The following is a 6000-nucleotide window of genomic DNA, read 5'->3' on the forward strand; positions in this document are numbered from 1 at the left end:
TCTTTCCGTCCATGCATAATTCAAAGAGGAGCATTGTGAACTACAATTTTAAATCCTCAAAGTATAACACAGGTTTTGGCACTGTGTCCAAAATAGTCAAACTGTACTGATGGAAACACCATACCACTTTGGATACTTAGCATATTACCTGTGCCATCCCAGAGTTAAACCCTTCTAAGTCCACCAAAGTCAATGAGCTTAGGACTTTGCAACTTTACTTCAGATGGCACTGCCCATCTTCCTGTCACTAGAACTGATCAGGATGACACGACTTCAAGCAGAGCTCTGGAGATTTTGAGAAAAGGGTAGGACAAAACAACAAGGAACTAGCAGGGGAAAGCCAGGACTGCAAAGGGATCCCTCTGTTTCCCACATGCAGAACACGAACAGAAGAGTTAAGAGACCACATAGACAGAAAGGCAGGGAGAAAAGAGAGGTGGGGATGTATCAAGTTGCAGTTCTATGTGCACAGAGATCAAATTTGGGATGAGTGGAGAATACTGAAAGACCAGATGAAATGTAGGTGGAAAAGTATATAGAAACACAAGCCACAAATGGGTTTGTACAGTTGTCTCTGAACGCTGAGTGACGAAAGGAAGGAGAATTGATAAATGCTGTCCTACGGGGAGTGGTACATGCAAATCCACCTGCCTTCAGTCAATGGGTGCTGAAGGCTTCAGCACCTGGTACATTGTATACTGGCTATTCCTGTTCTGATATAAACCTAGCAACAAAAGATCAGTCATGCTTTTTTACTGCTTTAATTCTATACCTAACATGGCAGCCACTGCCTGTTCACTTTTTTTGACATTCTTAGTCAAAAAGAATGTTACAACTACAACAGCAAGAACAAATAAATTGGTTTCATGGACCAAGAGTAAAGTAGACATAATTCAAGTAGTGGTGAGCCATAAGGAGTATACTTGTAGTCCTCATCACAATACTCAGTACTGTGAGTGTGAAAAGTATCATCAAATAATTTCAGACATGGTGACCCTATGAATTAATTATCTCCAAAATGTCCTATTGCAAACTAAGGACTGTGGCTTCCTTGATTGAGTCAATCCATCTCATGTTGGGTCTTCCTCTTTTCCGGCTGCCTTCAACGTTTCCTAGCATTATTGTCTTTTCCAGTGAGTCTTGTCTTTTCATAATGTGACTTTGGTCACATTATGACCAATAAACTGCAAGCGGAGGAAGTGTTGTTTGTAACATTAGATATCGTCTCTCTCTATGCTAATATCCCACAAGATGAAGCTTTAGATGTTCTAAGAGAAGTCTTGAATAGGAGAAAACACAAGTATCCATCCACATCTTTGCATTTCTTGTTCCATAGATGGTAACAGTCTTTGTTGTAAGATTTTGAGCATCATTTTACCCAAGTGATAAATTAATGCAACAGTCCCATAGCTGCTGTACTCTTTGGCATCTACTTTTTTCGGAATTGGAATGTAGCTTTAGCATTTCCAGTTTGTGGGCCATTGTTTTGTTTTCCATATTTGTTGGCATATTCATTAAGATTTTGATGAAACTCAATTTCTGTGGTTTGGAATAGGTTTATTGATATCCCATCTATTCCTGGTGATTTGTTTCTCCCAGTTGCTCTCAGTGGAACTTTCACTTCTTTCTAAAACTGTAGGTTCTTCTTCAAAAGGTTCTTGTTTGAAGGAATCTGTCATCCTTTAATTTCTTCTGTACATTTTCTTCTGTTTCGGTGAATCACTCCCATCTTGTATTTTGTCTTGTTCAGATAATGTATTTCTGTATTGACCTTTCGGCATGCCTAACTGTGCCTTTAATTTCCTTTTGATTTCTTTAATCTTATGGAACAGATCTCTTGTTCTCCCTTTTTGTTGTTCTCTTCTATTTCTGGTTATTATAATACTTCTCTTTGTCTCTACATATAAATTGCTGGAACGCTGCATTTAGACTTCTGATTCTATTTCTGTCACCTTTTACATTTGCTTCTTGTCTATGTTTAGCAATTTTAAGAGTTTCACTTCAGTTATCCATCGTGGCTTTTAATTTTTTTTGCCTACAGGAATAGTCTTTGTGCATTCTTCCTTGGTAATATCTATGGCTTCAACCCACAGTTCTACTGCTTCATGGTCACTTGAACTTAGTAATGCAAATCAGTTCTTTACATGGCCTTTAAACTCTTCAGGGATGTTGTTTAGATTGTATTTTAGCACTATGGATGTTCTTCAGCTTTGTTCTTATTTTCGATATTAACAATTCATGGTCTGTATTTTAGCACTATGGATGTTCTTCAGCTTTGTTCTAATTTTCGATATTAACAATTCATGGTCTGTACCACTATCAGTTTCTGGTTTTAGCAGCGAAAACAGAGTTTCTCCAACGTCTGCTTCCAATTATATAATCTATTTGATTTCTACATCAGCCATACCCTGATGTCCACATATACAATTGTCTGTTCGGTTGCCTGAAACAGGTGCCTGCGATGAACAAATTGTTGTCTTCACAGAATTATATGAGTCGCTCTCTTGCTTCATTTCATGCTCCAAGCTCAAATCTTCCAATATTTGATTCTGCTTTCTTTCCTGTTCTTGGGTTCCAGTTGCTTATGATTATTAGAACATCTTGTTTAGGTGGATGATCAATTTCTTCCTGGATACTTGCATAAAATCTTTTAGTTTCTTCCTCATCAGAATTTGAAGTTGGGGCATAAACTTGAATGATGGTTATGTTGACTGGCTTTCCATGATGTCTGATGGATATTATTCAGTCAGACTCTGCATTATAGCCCCTGACCACTTATGCTATACCACACCTCACTATTAGAGCAACTTCATTTCTTCTGTGTGGGTCATTTCCAGAGTAAAACACTTCATAATTTTCTGATTGAAAATGTCCTAATCCAGTCCAATTTAGTTCACTTACTCCCAGGATTGCAATAGTTAAACATTCAATTTCTCGTCAAAGGCTTTCACGGTCAAAGTTAATCGGTTCTTGTAGGTTATCCGGGCTGTGTGACCGTGGTCTTGGTATTTCTTTCCTGACGTTTCGCCAGCAGCTGTGGCAGGAATCTTCAGAGGAGTAACACTGAAGGAGACACTAGGTATTCCCAGCAATATATTAAGAGTTTGAAAATGTTATAAAAAATACTGTTCACACTTTGTTTGGCCCCTTTAGCTGTGAAGACATCTTCCAACCATTTTTTAGCCGTGGCATCCAAAAACCCTTTTAAAGCGATGTTTTTTATAACATTTCCAAACTCTTGATACATCGCTGGGAATACCTAGTGCAATAACAGCCCCTGTCCTTCAGTGTTACTCCTCTGAAGATGCCTGCCACAGCTGCTGGCGAAACGTCAGGAAAGAAAATACTAAGACCATGGTCACACAGCCCGGATAACCTAAAAGAACCGATTCCATTTCTCATTTTATAATTTCCAGCTTACCTTGAGTCATACTCACATTCCATGTTCCTATTATATGAGTTGAACAGCTTTGGACTTTCCTTTTGCATCCATTTATTTCGACAATTGAAAGTCCTTTCGGATTAGTCCAGTTGTGTCATTAAGAATAGCACTACTTGCAGTTGTCCTCAGCTCTTCCCCAGTAGCTGATTAAGTGCCATCTAACCTAGAGGTTCGGTCTTCTAGCACTATCTTTTTTCATTTTGGATTGTCTTATCATAAGGTCTTTGAGATAAGAGATGATCAGAAATGGTTTACCATTGCCTTCTTCTGCGCAGAACTAACCAGGATTAGTGGCACTATTGTTGTCTATGATAGATCCTCCACTATTACTGCTGCCGCCCAGTAGCTACCCTTCAAGGATTCCTGTGCCCATTACCGCTGGAACTGTACATTCTCTTTTGCTGATGTGGCCATTGATCCCTGAAGGGATGCATCTTAGTCTGGCGTCTCAGCTGTGACCATTCCAACGACTGACTCTGCTAGGAGTTTAGCCTCTTGACTGAGTCTAAACTCCTAACGGGATGTGTGTGTTTTCCAGTATAACAATCATAAACTCAGAGTCTGAAAATAAAACAGCAAAAATTGCTGGAATATATTGTAAATAAAGAACAAAGTAACAGAAACCCCAATTTGTTTCTTATAATTCTTCTACCTACCAAGATCCCCACCCCCAGATCTATTTATACAAGAGGGCATCCATCTCCAGATAGAAACATAATAAATACAACTCTCCTACAGGTGCAACCTCACACATAAGAACATAACAGTAGCCGTGTTGGAGCAGTCTAATGGTCCATCTAGTACGTTTCACACAAGTGCCCCAAGAAGGCCTACAAGCAGGCAGGAAGACTGCCCCTGCACACGGAGATTCCATTTAGTCATCATAGCTAATAGATTTTGTATATTTTATAATATGCTTTATATATATTTGATGGACTTTCTATTATATATGGAATCGATTTCAACCGTCTTATAGGCAACGTGCAAGTTATTCTTGGACTTTTGCTAAAGGAAAGTCAGGTACAAATGATACCAACAAAACAACTACTCTCATTTATACAGATTGGGATATTTTCAATTCAGAAAGTAATTGTCAATTTCCACCATGGGAAGGGCTTTCATTATTTAAAAAACAAAAACAAAGACTGGCCAAATTTATCTTGTCCTCTTTAAAGGCGCTATGAAGCAGGGGATGGTAACGTTTCAGCATATACTTACGTGAATACACATTAGCACATAATAAAAGAACTCTGAAGGACAAAAGATTCAACCCAGCAAAACACAAAGATGGCAGATATAATAAAAACCACATATGCTCAGATTATTATTGACCTATGGCCAATTCAAGAAGAACAGAATAATAATTTTAATTACATGAAGTTCTCCTGAATGTAGTAAGAGAACTGATAATTCAGACATTCTGTTATAGTTAACAGTGTCAGAGAACTGGTACTTTGAAAAACTCCCTAGAATCACATGACCTTAGTTTGACAACAAGTCTTAGCTGCTGTGCAAGATTATTCAATTGCTATTCATATTAAAGTTGTTTTAAACTATTCCTCTTCTGACAGTCTGTAGTGAAATATTTCTGGTTCCACAGATAAAGAGATACAAAGTATTCCTGGCACAGACACAGAATACAAGATTAGCTGGCTTAAAAAAGTCTTCAAAAAGGATTTTCCATTATCAATGCTGAAGCCTACTAACTATCTGTTTAAACTGAAGTGTTTAAGGGGTGTGTATAACTTTTTATATGTATAGGCAAAACCTATGTCTACTCTGAGCACAAATACACAGGCCTCAAAACACGAGGCTGTCTTGGGTGAAATGGTTTGCATCTACAGACACATTACTTCTGTGAAACAAACAGTTTGGGTACTGATATAATTATAGGTACCCTAACCCTGCGCTGAATTAGTATAGGTCACCTGATTACCATAGGTAGTAAGTGAAGTGGAAGTGTACATGACAAATAAAATCAGCAATTGCCTAGTACCCACTGAACTACCAGCTATCTAACACAAGCATGGGAGATGAAGGGGGGGAGTGAAGGTGGTTAGGAGCCTGCGTGACCTCTGCGCCGGCGTTAGTGCCACTTGTGCTGGTTAAGTGGGCACCAATGCCGGAGCAGAGCAACATATGCTGGCTCCAGGAAGCAGCGCAGTAGCCTGAGGCTCAGGGGCTGGAACAGCCTCCCCGGCAGCTTTTCCACAGCATAAGGGCTGGTGCTGATGGAGGCGTTCCTGGGGCGTTCCTTTCATTCCAGGAACACCCCCTTTTGCAAGCGCAAATTTGCACCTGCAAAAAGGGAGGCGCAGCCCTATGAAACACAATGGGCCGTTACATGGGGCTTCAGGTGGAAATGCATTTTCCCCTTCGGCGCCTGGCCCCCAAGCTGCTCAGGAGATGGCATGGATGTGCCTTTCCTGAGCTCAACATATCTATCCCCCTTCAGGCCTATGCTGAAAGTCTCTGCAAGCTGCAATCCAGGGCTAGTTAATTAATAGCATAGTAAGTCAAGATCTTCCAAGTGACTTGTCTTCAGGGGGGGAGGGGAT

This window comes from Euleptes europaea, unplaced genomic scaffold (assembly GCF_029931775.1).
Source record: "Euleptes europaea isolate rEulEur1 unplaced genomic scaffold, rEulEur1.hap1 scaffold_111, whole genome shotgun sequence".
NCBI classification, from domain to species: domain Eukaryota; kingdom Metazoa; phylum Chordata; class Lepidosauria; order Squamata; family Sphaerodactylidae; genus Euleptes; species Euleptes europaea.